This window comes from Cebidichthys violaceus, unplaced genomic scaffold (assembly GCF_023349555.1).
Source record: "Cebidichthys violaceus isolate CVI_PGR_0920_01 unplaced genomic scaffold, fCebVio1.0.p SCAF_44, whole genome shotgun sequence".
Taxonomy (NCBI): Eukaryota; Metazoa; Chordata; class Actinopteri; order Perciformes; family Stichaeidae; genus Cebidichthys; species Cebidichthys violaceus.
In genome coordinates, this window is record NW_027176639.1 from 2,210,476 (window position 1) to 2,233,057 (window position 22,582).

The 22,582-nt window shown below is 41.0% G+C and overlaps 1 protein-coding gene across 1 annotated transcript in view; it reads left to right on the top strand.

Moving 5' to 3' along the window:
- Positions 1-8,008: 8,008 nt before the first annotated feature.
- The window catches only part of gcgrb (glucagon receptor b), a 40,419-nt gene continuing 25,845 nt past the window's right edge, over positions 8,009-22,582 (top strand). The window contains exon 1 of the mRNA XM_068729035.1: positions 8,009-8,286. The gene's annotated coding sequence lies outside the window, so the exon portion shown is untranslated. The remainder of the gene's footprint in view (positions 8,287-22,582) is intronic.

Sequence of the window (22,582 nt, forward strand, 5' to 3'; positions counted from 1 at the left end):
ATTTGAAAGACTTTTATTCTGTCTTACTATTTGGCTTTAAATACAAATACAGAAATAAAATGTGTGTTTGCATGCCTGGTACTTGCAGCATATAACTATTATTTTCCTTTACCTACCGACTGAAAGTTTATCGTTAACTTCCTCGGGCAGAATACACAAAAGGAAGTATGACATGTATCCTTCAACTCAAGTTAAAGCTCCACAAACCAATATGTATTGTTTAGTTCTATGTGCACATAGTAGTTAAATGTTTAAGCTTACCTTTGTTCTGTTTTGTTGTCCTTGTTTTCCTGGCCAATAAAGCTGATTCTGATTCTGGTTCTGAATGTGAAAGGGTCACGTTCAATAATGAATACCCTGAGAAATAAAGCTCTGAATGAATGCTGATGTTGCTCTCTGTCTACTGGATGTATAAATAGGAAACTTAAACAGGTGATGATACGTCAGTGTCGGGATCACAGCCTGTGGCCAGAAATAAAGAGAAGAAATAATCAGTGGGTGTGAAAGTGTAGAAGGTGAGAAGAAACATGTGATGATGAGACACAAAGAGAAAATGATGTCATGAAGACAAAAAGTAAAGAGGTGAAGAGATATTTCTTCTTCTTTGTCTCACGCCGCTGCCTTGCAATGACTCTAAATGTCTTCAAGACTTCAGATGAACCTGGTTGTTGTCGGCTGCTAGCCGTCCGTCACGCTCAGTGAGGACCAGGTGTTGGTTTCACTGAGGTCTGATTGAAAGGATGGTTTCAGTATTTGTTCTCAGCTAGAGATGAAGTGGACATCGGAGAGTTCTGGGGGTCAAAACGTTTCATTTGTGAACACAACAACATCAACAGCAAACATGCACACCGCTTTGCACTTTGTTGCACAGGAAAGGGGCGGGACAATAGACAAGTGCACAGGCAGTTTAAAGTCTCCTTTAAATAAAGTGTGCTGCATCCTAATGAAGGAGCTGTCCTGTGGAGCAGACAGAGTTACACTGTGCTTACATCCTGTTTCTGTTTTATCTTTTGAATTTCCTTTGAAATCCTTTTTATCTTATAATTTGTGTTGTAAATCACAGAGTTGCCTTTGTATATTTATATACACATATTTGAATGGCGCTCTTGTTGTAGCAAGGAGGCAGTTGTTGAATTGAATACATCTAACCTGTTTCATTGTTTCACAGTTAAATGATCTGACACACACACACACACACACACACACAGTTCAGTACCTGCTGTCAGTTCACATTCTGCTCTCATTATTCTCCTCATGAGGTCATGACTTCACCACCACAAAGCGTGTGCAGTGATCAATAGACTACATGACAGAGATATCACAACTCTTCAGCCAGATGTGCTTCACATCAGGAAGATGGTTGATGAAGACACATCAGTCACCAGTAAGTCTTACTCTGCCAGTTGGAAGCAACCTTGCAACATTTAATTTGAATGCTGCTGTTGGTTCTTTTATTCACTTTACTTTATAACAGTTTTATAGAGAACCTTTAACTGAAGCAAGTGGAATTTGATGTAAAAACTTTGCAAAGAACAACAACATCAGAATCAGAAATACTTTGTTGAAAAAGAGAAGTTAAAGTAAAAGTTGGAAAACAATAAGAAGTGAAGAGTGGCTGTTAAAACCCTCAAAGTGAATCATCAAATTCAGAATATGTGCCACGTTTGCCAAATAAATTGCAACATCCTGTTTTTTGAGATGGAGGGTTTGGATATGCCATTCACAAACCGAAGTCACACATTACCTTCATGGTTGAGTTCCCTAAGTGTAAGGTTTACATGTAGAGGAAGAAAACGAAATAGCATAACTGCAGAAGAGGCTGTATCAAAGGTATTTATTGTAAGAACAGAGTATGAGACATGCCAGAGGGCAGTGTGTAACCAGAACTCATATTTCACCTCACATTCTCTTGACTTCATCACAACCAATAAGACTGATGCCTCTGCCAAAAAACAGAGTTATGAATTGGGTGTACAACAGGGAGAAACGTCTCTCTCTGACACACTCACATTGCATCTCTGCTGGGAGGAATATGTGAGTGATCATAACTCACCCTCTGACTGTGGGACAAACAGGGGGAGCTGCAGATGTTTGCCTGCGTTGAGTGCGTGTGTGTGTGTGTGAGTGTGAGTGTGAGTGTGTGTGTGTGTATGAGTGTGTGTGTGTGTGTGTGTGTGTGTGTGTGTGTATGAATCACAATAGGTTCTCCTCTGATCAGCGGAGTTAGGATGGATATCAGGGTTTGTGGTTTATGACCCGGGAGACAATCCCTCTTGACCCGCAGCCTCACACTGATCGCTCTCCTGTCACCAAATCAATAACAACTGACGGGGCTGAGAGACAAATAGTCTGTTGTAATAACCTGTTTTCTCCTCTGTAACACATAACTCAGAGTGTGTGTGTGTGTGTGTGATTATGGTGAATTAGTGTGTTGTAGGTGTGGCTAAGTGTCAGAAGGATTAGAGGGATTGGGGCGAAAGGACGATTAAAGCGTATTTATGTCTTTGTGGGCAGGTCTATAGGTGTGTGCACAAACATGTCTGAAAGGATATCTGGGCCTGATCTATGAGTGCAAGCTGACTTTAATTAGCTTTTCATCTTAAGTGTGATTGAAGTGGTGTGTGTCTGTGAAACCTCCATCAATAACTTGATGCTGAACATGGTGTTGTTTCTCAACTTTTCACTTTTCAACATTTTCTTTGTCTTTTTCCACTCATGATGATTTTATTGTCTGTGTGACAACAAAGCAACATGTGTTTGAGGAAACGTGGACTTGCAGATTGTTGCCACATCGTCTCATGGGAGTTTAAAGGAACACAGGAAAGGGCTATTAAAACCATATTCCTCAGAAATGTGAGAAGAGGGGGAAAATATACACCAGCTGGGAAAAAAAGGCAATAACAGAACATTTGCATATATGCATCTAATGATTCCCATTCATGCCTGTTGGTTTCAGATTCAGTTGCTTTACATTCAAGGCAAAATAATTAGTTGGAAGCGTGTTAAACTGCCTGGCAACAGCCTGAAGTCATGGGTTAAAAACATCCCCGGGGGAGGCCTGAGGCATCCTTTTTATCTAGTTCTACTCAGGAATATGTATCTATGTATCCAGACGAGGCTTCTGCAGACCACAGTTGCCTTTGAATCATACTTTTCTGTTGCTCGCCTGCTCACTCACTCCCACAGAGCACATCCTGCAGCAGCACATACATCTGTGTGCAGCATCAATGGGCCCCTACACCTTTTTACTGCATCCTTTATCACGCATGTACAAACAACAGAATCAACAAGTAAACACATCTGTAATGGTTTTTACGGTATTTATTATTTATCAGTAATAACGTGTTAATAACACATTTAGGTCTGCATAACCTGAAATCTCTGCATATGTCAGCTCTGTTTCTTGACAACCTGTAACTAATGTTCATGTGTTCTTAGGTCTTCACTGAGCTTAAGACAACGGACGGAGGATTACTGTATTTCTTAATAACACTGGAATACGACTTCGCTTGAATCATGCTTTGTTTGCAGAATGAAGTTCATTTAGTAACTTTATTAAATCAGGTGGTCTAATTGAGATTGAGCACTTTTCCAAGAGAGACCTGAGAACAACCGACATTTGTGTTCAAACAACCACAAAACCAGCGTTCGAACAACAAGTTTAAATGAAGCGACAAGAAGGGTTAATGAAAAGCATCAAGTCATCAGTGCTAATTAAAAAATAAAGTTTCAGGGCAGTTTGCGGTTTATTAAATTTAAAAGGTGCTTGGTACCTGAAACTCAATCGCCCAAGGTCAGTATTAGCTAAATGGACGAGTTCATGGCTTGTGTCCTGTAGTTCACTAACCCTCTTCTGTGGCCGGAAACTCCACGTTCATTCCTCATGATTCCTCATGGATCTGAGATAAGAAACAATGTGTGTTCACTGCTCAAGTAGACAAAAAGACATCTCCACACACACAATCACACAAAACTGAACTTCAAGAGTCCCAGTGTTGGACAAACAGAGAGGTTATCAAGATTAATCAGAATGTATTCATTCACTCGAAGGGGCCTAAAATATAGACCTAAAAACCTCAGAGTTATTGATATTCAGTCGGAGAGTTTGGGGACTTACAGCATGCAATAAACAGACAACTGGGTTTATTGATATACAATGGGTTTTATGTTAATGTCACTAACAGGGAGTAACAAAATACATCAATGGAGATCAATAAAAAGTATTTTGGTGTGCATGATCGCATCAGTCTGAGGAAGGAGAGACATCACGGTGAGGCTGATAATAACCATTGGGCGGATATAATGTTTCATATTCTTCTGCAGTAATGGACCAGAAATCCTTTACAATGTGAAGCTTCACACTGTTACTGGATGATAGAGCGTTCAGCACTGCAGCGAAGCACATCGTATTCTTTCATTAAGGGTTAGGGAATATCACGCTGTGGAAAACTCTTAAGAGTTTAGAAACCATTTTCAGAGAAAAATGTAGAAACATGTATCAGTATTTGGCAAAGTTTCCATCAACTTGCTGTTAATCATTAAGATTAAGATGCCAGTTGTTTTTTTTATTTTTACACACACACATTCACAGAATAAGAGACACAAATTAAAGGAGGTTTTGTCACAATTGGTGAGGGAAATTAAAAATAAATGAATCGAATGGAACAGATGGTATCAAAGAGTCTTATCATTATGAAGATCTGCAGTATCCATCTGCACAATGTTTACAAATTAATTGCCCAGATACATCTTTATGAACTCAAAGCATTACTGCCAAATTCAGACCCGTGCTTTCAGTCTATTCCCAGCAGGAGAAGAGAATGACTGACTGACATGTTACTGTTCATCATGTGAAGCAGCTCTGACGTTCAGGCTTATGAAATACATCCATTATTAAAAATGGGTTGTATAATAAAGTGTTACACAACACGCTTTTTAACCTTTAAAATATCTAAACTATGTGTGTGTGTGTGTGTGTGTGTGTGTGTGTGTGTGTGCAGAGAGGCCTAAGTAAATCAATTCTTTGTTCATTCAACAAAATACTGTCAGTTGATGCTTTAAAATTCCAACTCTCATTGAACCTTGACATTTGATATGATTATATATATGGTTATGAGAGTGAATCGTGTAAATTGACTACAAACATGCACGTGTTTGTGTGTGTTTGTACGTGTCTTTCTTTTCTTAAAGGGTTTTATGATGTCATGTTCATTATAGTCAGACTTTCTTCAAGTCTCATCAAGGCTGATTCGGGTTTCCCCCAAAATAAGATGAAGTTTAACAAATAAAATGATGTTTTCTTTGATTCCAGTTAAATTATGCAGAGACATCATTAGAGGCTTTCACAGTCGGACAGGTTTTAAATGATACACCTCACTTAACATCAGTACCAGAGCCACTCATTGTCATGTATTGCTTTTGAAACTGTGTGTTTTCACAAATAGTAGAAAGTAGAACCCTGACCCTGAATGAAATCCCTCTGAGCAATGGTGAACCACATCGTCTTGCTTTTAATGCAGAGCAGCATAAGAATGGAGATTCATAGGGGACGGGGATGCTTTTAAATATTAAAAGAACTCAACTCCTCCATCAAAATGAAAACTGGCAACAGACAAGACAAATGGCTTACACAACGCAAACCCTCATAAACACTGTTATAAACCGTTATAAAACGTTATAAACTGTTATAAACTGTGATAAATGTTATAAACCGTTATAAACCGTTATAAACTGTTATAACCCGTTATAAACCGTTATAAACCGTTATAAACTGTTATAACCCGTTATAAACTGTTATAAAACGTTATAAACTGTTATAAACCGTTATAAACCGTTATAAACTGTTATAAACTGTTATAAACCGTTATAAAATGTTAGAAACTGTTAGAAACTGTTATAAAATGTTATAAACTGTTATAAACATTAGAAACTGTTATAAACGTTATAAACTGTTATAAACTGTTATAAAATGTTAGAAACTGTTATAAACTGTTATAAACCGTTATAAACTGTTATAAACATTATAAACCGTTATAAACTGTTATAAACTGTTATAAACTGTCATCTTTGATCTTGTATAATCAGTGTGTATTACTGTCTGTATGAAAGTCGAGGACTGGCAGTGATCAAATTATCCAATTCTGTCAAAATTAAACATTTGTAGTTCATGTGCAAATCATGTATGACATCTGACGCTGAGACATGCAGTTTACAGAGCTGGACGTCATGGGACTGTAGTCAGACAACAGAGAACGAACATGGTCTCCACTTTGGTTCCCTCACGAGTCTCACTGCTTTATCAGCAGCTCACGGATGTGTACGAGGACTCAGGACACAAATGCAGACACTGAAACCGAAACGTTGCAGAAAAGAAACTTCACAAAACCAATGTTTAGATTTCAAGGCTTCCGGCCAGACGAGAGAAATCGGTCCAAAGAAGCAAACCACTGCAGAGGGGCAAGGTGGGCAGCAAGTGTAAACAAGATGCAGGGATCAGGACCAGGAAACAGGAACAGGAACAAGCACCAATGGCTGGTGCACACATGCACAACATTGGCAGCATGACGAACTGGGAAAGGTCAGCTGGTAACGACTGAAGAACTGAGGAGATAATGTGAGGCAGGTGTGTCAGCAGGTGTGTCAGCAGGTGTGTCAGCAGGTGGATGTGATGAGGTAATGTTCGGTGATCTTTTTCCTAAACAGACACAACAATATCCTTGTTCATCATGACAGTCTATCTATTTCTTTATGGCCAAGAAATATCCAAAATAAAATCTACACTATTTTACTCCATCACTTCCTATGATGTATGTAAAGGGGGGGGGGCAACACCGTCTTCCATGAGTCAGACAGAAAAAATGTGTTCAATGACTGATCCACATTGAATTATGAACACCGGCTGGGAACGGACCTGCATAAAACTAACTGTACTTAGAATAATCTTACCGGAAGCTCAACAAGTTATTTCAAAATAAAAGTATAAACGCACGGTGCCACACATAACATGATAAACACCATGGGGTGTTTTATTCTTCACAGATCTGTCGAGAGCTGAGGATGACTACTTCCTGAATTGAAGGCCAATTTAACAGACAAGGTTCTTTACGTCGTATTTGTATGACATCAAGCTTTGAGCTTACAGAAGTGAAGGAAACTGAATTTAAATTAAAGAGGGAATGAGACGCGGCCTTGAAACAAACTAACCTCCTCATCCCTCATTGAGATTCAGCAAAGAGCTCCAGCTAGGACACCTTCAAGGTTGTAGTGATCTCTACATTCCTTTGCTCTGGATCTGCTCAGCATCTTGTTTGTACTGTCGTCTTTGATTAAATATCCCGTCATACAGTTTCCCTCATGTGTTATAACAATGGTGGTGCTATTGTGTAATGAGTTTCAGCTTAAACACATACAGAAGACAGTAGCTTTTAACATGCATGTTTACATCCAGGCATATTGCATATCATCATATATATTATTATACATGCACTACTTATAGGCTGGGTCTCCATTAGATTTCACACATGTACAGTAATGACGTATTCTCGTTACGGATGAAGGCATTTTACTTTCTTCTTCTACTGCTTTTTAAAACAAGTATTCACTTTTACATAACATAAGCCAGACCCACAATTGTAACAATAAAACTATTTGTGTGTGTGTGTGTGTGTGTGTGTGTGTGTGTGTGTGTGTGTGTGTGTGTGTGTGTGTGTGTGTGTGCTTATTTCCGATGCAAAGACTTGATTTCCCAGTCTCAGGCTATTTATAATGAGATCACAATAGATACAATTGTAACATGGTTATCATTAAGGTCCATATCAAACTGAGACATTCAATGAAGTAAACACACACACACACACACACACACACACACACACACACACACACACACACTTGAGGCACGTTCACTCTGAGTTGTATTTTGAAAGTTTTCGCCGGAAGTGTCCTCTTCATATTCTGGCTGGTTTGACGGCAATGTGGAGCGCAGAGCACCGACAGCGGACCGTTCAGCTTCTCTCAGTCAGCGCGCGACTTCTTCAGAACAAAGTGTATACAGAGAAACCACAGAGAGCCGAACGAGACAAGCGAGCAGCTGAGTTCTGTATTCGTTCTTCTTCGTCTTCATCCTCACTTACCTGGCTTTTTTGTTCCCTGTACCTGTGGACCCGGTGATGCGTGCCGGTGGTGCTCTCCGGACTGAAGGCTACCTGCGGTGATGGGTCAGGCCACGAGATGAGCAGCGGGCGGTGTGGGGGTGCAAGGGGCGTACGAGCAGGTCCGGACGCACAGGTACGAACTGGTTCTGTTCACCTGTTTACTCTGCTTTAGAGGAACAATACAACTTTCTGATGTAGCCCAAGTAGATTCTTCCTTCTTCTTCTTCTTCTTCCTCATAACGTTTTATTCTGGAAGAGAGCGCACCCTCAACTTTTTGATATGTGTGTGTGTGTGTGTGTGTGTGTGTGTGTGTGCGTGCGTGTGCACGCTCGCTCTCTCAGCTACGTGAGTGCGCGGTTGTTTTATCGCTAACGGGGAATTAGAGAGCTGCGATTAAACAAACAGTTTCCTCTTTCAACAATCAGCTGTCTGTCGTTTTTAAAACTGCATGAACATCACGCCGAGGTCACGGTGGTCTTCAGTCATCATCTGCTGTCCCCTCTATGCCATAGTGATCATGATCCATGACCCATGACCCATACTTCATAATCATCAATGCCATACATTGCATAATGCACTGCTGATTTCCCTAAACTCATTCAATGTTAAACAATTTACTTTCTCTGAAATGTATGTAATGTAATTTGACTTGTTTTTATTTATTTGTATTTCTGTAGCTCGAGTCACACAATACTTCACTACATGTTGTATGATTGTGTATGATTGTGTGTATGTGACAGATACATGTGATTTGGTTTGATAATGTTCAGGACAGATACATTGAGGTTGTTTGAGACATAGAATATGAATCCATAGATGTGTGAATGAGGCATATGATCTCTGAAATCTAATTGTGAACATTTTGGAGTATGAATATTTCTTCTTTTGCCCTTCTATCCCTCATTATCTCTCTCTCTCTCTCTCTCTCTCTCTCTCTCTCTCTCTCTTTCTCTCTCTTTCTCTCTCTCTCTTTCTCTCTCTCTCTCTCCCTCTCCATGTTTTTCTTTTTTCATTTCAAAGTTATGTGAATGCAAGTACAGCTTCTTATTGATGTGAATCACTTTGGTAGATTTGTGGCTCCTAAAATATGTGAGTAGTGTGATATGAAGAGCAGCAGCTGCTTTCAGGATTCTGTTATTCCGTTTGATTCGAACATGAACGTTGAACGATAGTTTTTGTCATCATAACACAACAGATTCTTTTGTCTGAAACTGGAGGAGATATTTTGCAATCTCAACAAACCCTTTTCCTTTCTTCATCCCTAAATGTCTTGTTATCACTGCGTAAAGATGCGTAAAGATGCGTCAGGCTGCGCTGGGTAATCAGCTGAGAATCAGCACACATCTCTGCTGGTTTTTTTTATGTTTGACATCTGGACAGAATAAGAATTGTAGCCTAATGCAGCTGCAACCAGAGTCCCGTAATATGCCTTGAGGGGCTGAGAGTGGCCCTGCAGTCATCATCAGTTAGTTTAGTGTATATAGAGGCCACACACGACATAAATCAACGTTATGTAAGGGAAAATTGTGTGCATTAGGTTGCTGCTGTGATAAGATCTTATTACATCAAGATCATTCAGTTATTATTCTGTGATCATAGAGCTGCAACAATTACTCTATCAGTCAGTTGATCAGCAGAACATTCATTTGCAACTATTTTGATAACCATTTAATAATTTTTGCCCTTTTTTAATGCAAAAATGTCCAGCTTCTAGCGTTGCAAATTTGCTGATTTGCTGCTTTGTAATGTATGACAATAAACATAAAGTTATGGACCGACTTTAAATTCAAACAAGCAATGTGAACACATCTCTCAGCTGAGGGAAACAATGAATCGAGGAAGCAATCAGCAGATTAACTGATGATGAATATTAGGACTTGCAGCATTATGTAGAAACAGAAAAGTATATACAACTGTTAAACACATGCCCTCTGCGCCTTACCGGAATTCCAGGCGGCGTATTCAGGTCTTTATGTTCGTATGTATTATTTCGTTCACCTCACTAACAGGTTTCTCCTGGGAGAAGTTGACCTGGACTCTTGTTCCGAGCCATTTGAAAATTGTCTTCTGCTTTTAGAAGGGGCTGAGAGAGGCTGATGTGATTGGCCATTAGTGAAGCCTGTCTCACCAACAGTGTGTTTGTCCCATCTGTCCTCATTTGCACCATGCTCTTTCTCTCGCTCTCTGTCCTTTTGCCCCTTCTGTGCTTCTTTCACTCTCCAACAAGTAATATCCTAAGTTGTCCTGCCCGAGGGCTGCGTGGTCTTCAGACCACTCTTTTGTAATGGTATGATGGCCGGAGATTTGATTTGCTTGGTAAGGACGGATCGGCGCTCATACAGAGAACATTCACAAAGAGCACATGTTGATTCTCAGACGTTGGTCTTTAAACATGAAAGCAGGCGAAGTAAGCTCTTTCTTTTTCCATGAACTTCCTCCCCCTGACACTATTGTCACACAGTTTGAGGTTCCACTGATTCATCTTATTTCAACCATAAACACACAAAGAAGGAGGGTTGTTGTCTAATCGAGCAGCACTGTGGATGGGGCCTGTGGGGGGCATTTTTGTAAGAAAGTGATTGCTTTGACCTACAACATTTGGTCCATTAATACATTGGACTCTTTTTTACTTCTGGAAGATACTTCCTGCTCAATGAGACACATTGTTGTGGTGTAACGGGATGCTTGAATCAACACACTATACATTATACTAGACTTATACCCAGCTACTGTTCACATTTACTACCAAGTGAAGAAGTGTCATACTCTGCTGCCTTCTGTCTCTTCTTATATTGATTATTTGGCAAACTAAAAGGTCTATAAACAGCTGTGTCAGCACGGGTTCTCTCCGGGTCCTCCGGTCTAAAGAAATGTAGCTTAGGTTAATTGATGACTCTCAATTGCCCGTATGTGTGAATGTGAGTGTGTTGTCGTTGTTGTTGAATGGGTGTCGTCTATATACTGTATATATACTGTCTATATACTGTATATATATATATATATATATATATATATATATATATATCGGCCCTGCGATAGTGTGGCGACCTGTCGGTGTACCCTACCTCTATTTGATCGCTCCGTTATTTATTCATTAGGGAGGAGTGAGTGATCACACGAGGAGCCTCACAAGAGTCTCTCTCTGCTGCACGCTGCATCACCACACCAACGCACAAACATGCACGAACATACAGTACATGTGAACACACACATTCAGTGGTAGCAGCAAATTCATATGCAAAAATACTGTGATCTGCTCTGATGTCTTTGCTGCTCACTGTTGTAAAACACATGAACTGAGGAGTTCACATCTAATTGCTGTCCTTCCCTTTGTACATTTTTTATGTTTTTAGTGAAAAATTACAGTCAGTTGATCCATTAAACTTTATTCCACCGCGTGAAACCACATCATTCCACACTGTAAGTGGTGTGACAGCGTAGCACGCGGAGAGGTGTATGTAGTCTGTGTGTGTTCTTCTCAGCATGCGTGTTGAGAGAAGGTCTGCTCTATAAACACAATTGTTTATTTAATCAACATTGACCCAGGCTGGTTTCTGACGCATGCTGCGGTCACACACACACACACACACACACACACACACACACACACACACACACACACACACACACACACACACACACACACACACACACACACACACATATTCTGAGCACATTAGGAGAACATTGCCTCTGCCAGGTTAAACAGAGACATTTTATGTGTCAGGAAAATCACATTAACTAATCTCAGTCGGATGCTGATGTCATCAACGTGAAATCCTCATGTGGCTAATTAATCCAGAATATGACCGCAGATCAGCAGGACACGAGGCTGCACATTTTACACATGTTTTAAATTGCTGAGCTCTCTCTAGAGTAGAACGTGAGGCAAGTTTCAGTCTCACGTTCTTACATGAGTGAAATAGAAAAGGTGTTGTCATTGTGGTCGACAGCATGCAGTTAACACACAGAATCGCACACATACATCTGATAAAAGAGCCATGTTTTCATACTAACACAGTGGCTATTTGTGTTTGGGTGTTAAAAGAGAGACAGGTGTAGGGGAACTCAGACGGCAACCTCTGGTTAAGTGCTTTAAACTTGCATTCTCTCTAGTGTCCACCAGGGGGCAACTCCTCTGGTTGTATAGAAGTCTAGTCTAAAATGACTCTACTTCTCTCTTGATTTATTCCCTCAGTAAACATTGTAAACATGAGTTTATGGTCTCAATCTCTAGTTTCAAGTCTTCTTCAATACAGCATGATGTTCATTTAGTTCATTCATTTATTGATTTATATTAATCTAATAATTTATAGTCCCATTTAGAGTCAAATAGACAATAAAGCAGGATATGTTTTAGGGCGGGCTTACTGTGATTGACAGGTCACTACCAAAGTGTTGTCCGTGTTTTGGTCTTACAACTTGAACCCTTTCACAGTGTGTTTCCAGTTCATGAAAGTTAATTGTAATATTTTAGTTGCCGAAAAATGTCTTATTCAGCATTCGTTTGTACTTGGCTTCACCCTCTTGTTTCACTTCTGGTTGCAAAAAAAACAGTGAAAGACCAAAATGGTGTCTGAGGCAATGGTTCTCTGTAGATTGCTCCCTCCAGGTAAGGGGGGAGTCACTGTCCCGAGTGTTCAAGTATCTCGGGGTCTTGTTCATGCTGCAGCAGTGCTGCAGGAGTTGTACTGGAAGGTTCTGGTAAAGAAGGAGCTGAGGCTGAAGGTACAGCTCTTGACATCTACGTTCTGACCCTCACCGATGTTTATGAAGTTTGGGTATTGACCAAAATAATGAGATTGTGGATACATTGAGAGGTTTACTGGGCATATGTTAAGAGGCCCCAGGGTAGACCTGGAAAGCGCTGGAGGGATTATATATCTTGTCTGGCCTGGGAATGCCTCTGGGTTCTCCAGGAAGAGCTGGTCCGTCTGGAATACCCCGCTAATGATAAGATAATGGAGAGATGGATGGATGGACTGACATCTTTGAGTTCAGTCTATTTTCTACACTCAACACCCACTTAAAAATGAGCCTGGTTGCCAGACAACAATGTCGATATTGGACAATTGTTCAAAGCCCTATTAAGTTCAGTGGTTTTTCATGTCCAAAGCCAATGCTTTTTAAAATTCCAGGCTTCTAAAATATCTACACTTGGCAACTACGGCATATTTAAACATACACAGCCAGAAGTTACAGATCAGTATTATAAATCATTTGGAGTTTAGAGGTTTCTGTCCTCCATGATTAATTTAACTCCATTAGTATCTCTACTTTTGATATATCTTTCTCTTTAACTGCTAAATGCTCCACTATGTTCACTAGCCACTCGCTAACTCTGTATGTCTGTTGTTTGGAGCTGAGCAGGTAGAGTAAAGTGTGTTTTTAGAGCTTGAGAGTTGATTATAACACAATGACAACGTTGAGAGTGAACCAAAGTTTGCTGGACATGCAGCTAATGAGCTGGATCTCACTATGAAGCTCCGTAAAGCCGACGAGAGCTGCCTAATCTTCTGTAGGTTCATCACTCCAAGCACCCTCACGGTGTCTTCTTGTGGTTATGGTAAATAAACTATGTTTAAGGGAATGGTTAGGGTTATTCAACAGAACTTAGTGCAAGATGGTGCTCACGGTTCATAAAAGGTGATCGCTATCTGCACATCTGCGACAGGACGAAGGAAAGGACATGTCCAATATCTATGCTACAGACACTCAAACGTGTGTCTGTAGCATAGATTATATTCAGCTTTCTAACTCACAGCCATTGAAGAAGTCAGTTAATTGAAAAGAGATCACAGTTATCAGCTTTTATACATCCATACCTCGATGTGTGTGTTCTCATTGACGACTCTCTGGATGAATCTAATCGTCATGCTGCTCTGTGAGTTTCTCTGAGTGGCAGTGAAACTGAAAACCATGAATGACTCCATCACATTCATTACGTGTCATCCCTCATTCTACCGATCCCCTTTTTTCTGTTCTGGACTTCTCAGTGTTCCTGGCCTGCATCTAAATCTGTTATCTCAGTCATTTCACCCATTGGTGTGAATAATACTTCCTTTGTACACCCTATCTGATAATGGAGTCAGTTAAACACACTCCCTTACTTGTTGTGCTGTATGTCTTTCTACCCCCCCTTCCCTTTTATTTCACCATCTCCTGACACTGTGCATTAATCCCTGAGTACGCCACTGCATCTCTTCCCCCTACACTCTCCCATTCCTTCTGCATACTCGCTCTCAAATTGCCCCAGTCTGGATTTTTTCACTCTTTGTTGAAGCGTAAAATTGAACCTCTCCCACCTCTGCACAGAAGTGTGATCAGCTCACTCATTCTCCCCGAGTCCTCTCCTCACACCCGTGTGTAAAGAGAGAGAATTACAAAACAGAAAAAGAGAAGAGAAAACAAATATATAGACAACTCAGGCAAATTAAATAGAACCACCAGGAAAAGAAATAAATGATTTCATTTGACACTGGCTACAGAGTTTGTCACCAGATATCTGAAATATCTCAACATGCCATGTTGTGCAGACGTTCATGGACCATGAATACTAATCACTTTGGCGATCCCTTGACTTGAGCGCCACCATCAGGTTGGGGCTGCACAATTATCCGCATATTAATCGCCATCACGATTTGACATTACAGTCATTTAGCAGGCGCTTTTATCCAAAGCGACTTACAATTCAGATTTGATCACATTTCTACACCGTACACGACATGCGACTAGCAGAGCCAGGGATCGAACCACCGATCCTCTGATTGAAGTTGCTTAGCATCAGCATGTTGCCATTGTCTGCATGCTGTGCCTCAAAGAAGGGATAGCATGGCTCTCGAAAAAAGATGTAGTGATGCTTCTCCAGGGAGGTGTGCTTTACTGTCAGCCTCTGAGACGTACGGCTACCCATAACTCCCTTCACTGCGTAGGCTGGCAAATACATTTACGGGACCAAATGAAATGTGTTCGAGAAATAGGGCTTCCTTTGTATTTTTGCTCCTCAGCTTAAAGGAACAGTGTGTGAGATTTAGTGGCATCTAGTGGTGAGGTTGCAGATTGCAAGCAACAACATGACCTCCCCTCCCTTTCCAAGCGTGTCAGAAAACTACGGTGGCTTTCAGGTAGGGATAGTACTTTTATCAATACTCAATACCCAATCAATACATTTTCATGACTAATTGATTGCTTTTTAAAACATATATGGAATTTAAAAAATTATTTCAGAACAGGATTAGAAGTTGTTCATAATTAATGTATAACTAAATATTGTTTCTAGAGCAGCAACAGTAATGTTTACAAGTGCAAAGTCACTATGTGAAGTCATTAATAACTCAGTGGAAACAAATCTTAAATGTCAATAAAATAAACGATAATAATAATCATCATTAATGAAGAACACAGACATCAGAAAGTATTATATCTGTCCTCCTGTTTGCTTTGTCTCAGCCAGCAGAGAAGTTTATAAGAACAAAGTAGGATGAATAATTAACAGACAGACAGCTTCTGTTTTAGCGTGTTTGTTTAAAACATGCTTTGGCCGAACCATGCGTGCAGTGCTTGTGTAAACAGAGCGGTGGTAGATGAGGGTGCACGATTGAACTAGGTTTCACTTTCACCTCTAACCTTTACGTAATCTCTAGCCGGTGGTCGTTAGTTTGTCCAATCTGGGCTGCTGTAGAAACATGGCGGTGCAAGATGGCGGACTCCGTGGAAGACGACCCGCTACCTAAGTAAATATAAATAGCTTTTTCTAAGCTAAATAAAACATAGTGATTCTTAGTATCAGGTCATTATACACTAATTAAAACACAATGCATGTTATGTTCCATTTCCTTCAACGAATCCCCCTAAATGTTACACACTGTTCCTTTAAGCCTCGAGTGGTTGAATCTAACAGGAGAACGTGGTTTACCTGCTCTGAATGTGTCTGCAGGAAAGTGAGCGACAGCGCTGTAGGTTTTTACTAAGAGCAGCAAATGGAGCAAAGACGCGCTGGGAGCAAATTGAAGCTGGCGAGCAATCAGCTGCCCCCGAGCTGATCCATTATACATGAGGCGCGAACATATAATGTGATCTACTGTACAGAGAGGGGGGGCGTATAGACTGGGTTTGTCTGTGAGTCAAACGAGACATTTTGACACCGTCAACACAGATCTGCTGTCGCTGCTGTTTCCTGCTCCGGATGAATCCCAACTGACAAACTCACTACTCCACTGACTCCTTACTGACTGGACATCATTTTACAAACTGTATCAAGAATGAACTGACCATGTTCTCAAAACGCTGTGGGCACATAAATGTTTTTCTTTTTTAAGCAAGCTCTATCTCTCAGATACACACACACACTTTCAGGAATGAAAGACATTACCGAGGATATGTCCAGACTTGTAAGCACCGGGATCACAGATCAGTGACGTCCGTCTGAGCTTTACCGAACAACGCTTTGTCCTGCTGGCGTCTACGTCCGTGCATTCTTTGTAGTGCGTGCACGTGTGTGTGTGCTTGTAGAGACAGAATTTATTATTAGACACGTGAACATATACCCTCTAGGATATCACTTACCCCTCGATGTATTTCACCAACTCCCAACTCATGTTTTAGTCATGCTGCTCCTCTGTCGTCATGACCCTGTTGTTGGGACAACCGTTATTCTAGCTCACTACGGGACTGAGCTGAAGTTTATCCGGATGTCAGCCCACTCTGGCACGAACTTCCCATCCATCGTGTCAAGGAGCTAATGTTGGCAGTGACAAATTAATGGGGACTTGACAAATAATTAGAAAGTTGTAAAGTTTAACAATTACCTTTTAACACTGGTTTAAGTACAACTTGTATTCAGAAAAACAGTCCTTCAGACTGGCACAAATCATAAAAAATAGACAATAATCACGGGAAGACAACATGGAGTTCTGGGCAAACTTCAAAGTAAATAACAAAAAACATAATTTTCAACTGTGGTCCAGAATGACATAATACGGTAAGTTGTCTGATCTGATGCAGCTATGGTTATAGGTTTGGTTGGGTTTAGGCACAAACAAATATTTTTATTGTAAAATCTACATTTTGATATTTGGTATATGGAAATGCAACAAATGTACTTTTTTTTTCTTTTAGTTTGGAGAGCACGGAGACAAGCCTGGTATTACTTTGGGTGAACAGAGGAGGCTTTGTCAGAGATTCCTTGAGCTAAAAGAGAAGTCTCCATAGAAACAACCCGTTTTCCTTCTTCTTCTTCTTCTTCTTCATTTGAAAAAAGGCACTTATACAATCTTTCCCTCAATCAAATAGCCATACAATACTAGAAAATACAGGTTCCACTTGGCAAAATTGGAAGCAAGGCTGAGTAGCGCCGCTGTATTAAGGTCTTATTATACATCCATTAGGGTTGCAGCTCGAGGCTACGTCATCCGCTACTAGCGTAACACACCCAAATCTCCAACTGAACTGTGGTGGTCATGTTGCATTGTGGGTTATGTAAGAGCCAGGTTTTGTGTGGAATAAAACGACGATGTCTCTGGTTCCGCTGTATCAGTTTTTAACTGTCCAACAATGACGCAATAGATGCAAGAGGAGTGAATCTCTAAATCAGTGAAGTAAAGTTTTATAACTGTATTTAATGTAATCGATTGTCTTTTATAATTTAAGTTTTCTGGACAGGATCTGGGCTTGTTTAATTATCATTTATTCCTGATGGTTTTTAGGATTAGTCAACTGTGGCCAAACAAGAACAAACAGGGAGTTGGAAAAAGGAAGAACCATTATCAGTTAGCTGTATTTGAGGAACAAGTGCAAAGAGAGTTGGGCATGTATGACGGAGTGGAATTCTTTTGGATGCAGTATTTTGAGACACCGTTTAGAAGTGTCGGTGAGGGTCGACTCAATACCTGAAATTGAATTTGAATGTCCTTTCTACCAAAGGCTTGACAGAATTAAGCAGATCATCCTCACAGCTGCTGGCCTGTGCTCAGGGTTGGTTTTCACTACGTATGATTAAAGAAAAGACTCACTCACAGATCCTGGTCTGTAGCGAGCAAGCAGTCAGGGACAGCAACACACTGCAGCAAGGATATTGATCCTTGGATAACGTCCACGCATTGACCTTTACTGTCACTATAACCACCACACAGAGTGCCAACACATTCATCCCACACGTTTAATGTCCCACAAAAAATCAACAACGTAAGACCAACGAAACCAAACCGTTAATACGAGCAAGTGAATTCAAAAGCCTTCGGAGCCCAGGAGATGTTATGGATAGAACTAATTTGTGCTCCTGATTTATTCATTTTTGCACTCAAATGACTTCATTAGTGCTCCCGATTCAATATAATATTGAATGGGAAGGTGACGTTCATGAAATGCTCCCGCACTCCTGAAGCTAGAACTGGATTACATCTGCAGAGTCAATAATGTTTACGTCGAAACAGTCCGTTATCCTGTAAAGTACGTATAAAGGATGTCAACGATAACAAAGTGTATCCACATATCACAGTCCAATCCAAATAAGATAAAGTTACATTCAAGTTATCCATAGTGAGAGCGTAAAGAATACATAGACAAGACAATCAATTCTTTTTGTTTTATCTCACTGGCTCTGCACACATCTGACAATAAATACCAACTGATCGCAGAGATGTGCAGTGTTTACTACGATTCGTTTTCAAGTCTTTAAAATCCAGCTCAGACTCTTTTAACCAAATGCCGTCGTCTCTCTCACTCTGCGAAATCAGTAAAACAGGCAGAAGTACTGAAGCGAGGCCAAACCCCCCCCCCCCCCCCCCCCCCCCCCCACACACACACACACACACACACACACACACACACACACACACACACAGCATTGCGCCGTGAGAATAAACAATCATCCTATTCCAAACTGAGTCTGAAAACCCATCACCTCGGCACAGCAAGCAGTGAGAAAAGTCAAAACGCTCCTTGTCTTTGGTCTCATTGCTTTCCAGCTCAACGCCATGCTTCTACTTACAGCGTGTGTGTCTGTCTTCTGTCTTCTGGATGTGAGTGTCTACCACAAACAGCTGCCATACACGGGTATTTGAAGGTAGAGGAGTAGCCGGTTCCGTGTGTGAAATAGTATAAAGAGGCTCTAGTTGCTTCAGGAAAGGCTGGTTTGAGGAACAGATTCATGAGTTAGAAGGCTGCAGACGCCTGCACACTGCAGGGTGGTTTATAATAATATGAAGACGATTTTACTTACACTCACACAACAGTCACAAGATTAACAGCTTGAATCGCTGTGACAAAGTAATTCATTGTGAATGAGTATTGAGTGGCCAGCGCAGCGCCTCACCAGATGACTCTGACTCATGGATGTAGACTACCAGTCTGTAAACGGCAGACTGTAACACATATTTCATTCATATATTTCATTCTCCTATCCTTCCTGGACCTGCGCCATCTTCTTTTTGTCCTGAGCTTAACGTTTGTCAAGATGACAATGGTTGGTTTGAAGAAATACAAATAAGCCAGAGCATTTTGTGTTCCCTATACCAGAATGATGATGTGTGGAGGCAGAGGCGGGTCTGGCTATGTGAGACTGGGTTGCAGCAACTGTTTGCCGGATGACCCGGCATTTTTTGGGATGTGGAGACTGGAGTTCAATGGAAACATAGGATGCTAGTCTGATTGTTAGTCACACAGCTATGAGTGTGACTTTGACTCACAAAGGTACAACTGACACACAAACACACACTTTCAGTCTCCTTTTGTTCTAGAAGGAAAGTGTTTTTATCTGCTGGATGTTTCTTTACTATTTAGTCTTGTGTTGATCATTTATGATTGAGACATCAGTGACATAAAACAGTTTGATATTAAAATTGCATCCTGTGTGGATGCTTATGTCTTGCTTCATACTTTCACAATTGGGTATGAATCGCAGGATAATGAAGGTTAAAAAGTGGAACGTTGAACACGAACACATGCACGCTCACAGACTCACAGTCCGCTCTGAAGAACACTGTGTGTTAACAGGCAGCAGTGTAAAACATGATGAAGTTCAGATGGACCTTTAGGATTGAAGTTAATGTAATTTATTCATTTGAAACATAAGACAACGGAAATTTGATGAAGTTTAGGCAACGTTTTTTCTGCAGGTTCAAGTCCTTGCCTCTTCCCAGATGATCCAATGATGATCAAATTATGTAGTAACAGTAATGATCTATTACTTTATATGTACAATGAGCAACAGACAATTTGGAATGTCACTGCGTCCAACACAGCGACAGTAAACTGTGTGTAGGATCCGCCGCTTAACACGTTGTCAGACATTGTATGTGCTGGAGCACACGCCGCATCAATCTGCCTTATCTGTGCATCCTGTCTCTTACTCGCCATAATTGACTTCTTTCACATTTTCTTGCTGCTTAATCTTGTGACATAAAATGCCTGAAGCTGTTTGGATCGATGACCGAGGCATCATGTTGATATCTGAATGAACTGACTGACATTTATTACAGTGTGCCAACCGGTTCCTGCAGAGTTCTCCAGTCTGCTCATTTACTTCTGTGAAGGTTTATTCACCTTTTCAACAGTGTCTCTTCTTCAATTTCCTCTGTGATGAAAGACATCTCACTCTGTGTCTAACACGTATTTCTCTTTTGTCTCCTTTCTTTCTTTCACACACACACACACACACACACACACACACACACACACACACACACACACACACACACACACACACACACACATTTGTGATAGGTGTCAGAACTGTTTTTGATTCACCCTGATTGGTATTGTTGACAAAGCAATACTCCTGCTGAGTTTTTTTGTCACGTATCAATGCTCTTCTCTGCATGCGCACATTACAAAACACACACACACACACACACACACACACACACACAAAGTCCTGCTTTTTCAGGTGTTTGAGGCAGATCACACACTTGTGCAGACACACACTAAGCCTGTTGAGTGTAAATATTTGTGTGTAGCCGCAGGTTTGTCATAGCTGCTGACTCTCTGCAGGCTCGGCTCCGTTAATAATAGTCAGTAGGATGAAGGCAGCTTGGACAGAAGTGAGTGAGCCGCAGAGGGGGATTATGGAAGGAACGGTAAGATTGAACAAAACAGCTCTGACACTCAGGTTACATTGACCGTGACTCTGTAGGGATTAGGATTTGGCGATCATGTGGGTGTACATACAAACTGTTGGGTGGACATTTGTTCGCTCCAAAACACTGAGGCACAGAAGGAAACCAATGACTGTTTTCAAACTGTCCATTCTGCAAATATGAGGGATGAGGTGGACAAAAACAAGGATTGAATTGTCAAGGCCGGTTGAACTGATGACTGTCAGTAGCAGAATTGATCAGCTTTAGCTAGCTGGCTAATTAGCGTTAACTTCGTGAGTCGGTTGATATCACTGTAGCCGCACACATGATGCATGATTGTGAATCCCACTGCAGAGCAAGACCCACCCCCAGAGCTGAGGCAGAGACGATTGGGTTAGGTTAGACATTGACCTCGAGGTGTCAGGAAAGCTGATTGACCAATGCAGAGGTCCTAAACAAATTAGGTTACCGCTGCCTCGGCGAGCATAGACGCCGCCTCGCCAATCCCAGCGCTTGAATGCTGCACAGGACGAGTCTTGCCAAGAACAGCAGAGATTCATAAAAATGCATACGTGACATCATGCTAAACGACTCAGGCCTCTGAGTCCCAAGCAAAACTCAGCGTCTCAATAGGAAAAACATACTAGGAAAAGAATGTAAGCGGTTAGATCTCTGCATTATTTATTCGTATTTTGAGGATGATGACTAAACCTTGCGTTTGGCAGATGCAAAGTTTGCTTGTGTATTAAAGTTGGCTGGGACTGCTGACATTGAGTGCTGAGTGTATACAGGCATGTTATAGTAAATAAACACATTGTTGAATCCTTTCAAAAAAGACACAAAACTTCTTGTTTACAAGTATTGCTGTCTTACTACAGCTGCATGCCCACTGCTACAGGTTGTGTTAAACCCAGGAGGCAACCTCTGGTTCTGAAGAGTGAAGCCAATGCTGAAGTGTCTAAAACTTGCATTCTCTCTACTGACCTGCAGGGGGCAAAAAGAAAGTCTGATTGAATGGAAGTCTATAAGAAAACAACCCTCACTTGATTTATTCCCTCAGTAAACATTCTAAACATCAGTTTATGGTCTCAGTTGCTAGTTTCACGTCTTTTTTCAATACAACATGATGTTTATTTAGTGAATTATGATCCATTTAGAGTCAAACAGACCATAAAGTGGAGTATGCTTTAGAAGGGGCTACCTTGGGACTGACAGGTTGTTACCCTACCAGAGCCGTATACGGCATCTCCACGTCACTTCTCCGGCATCCAAATATGGTCGCCTCCGTTGACTGATGGTGACGGCCGTAATCCAAGATGGCAACGGCAAAAACGCCAAACTCAAGGCTTCAAAAC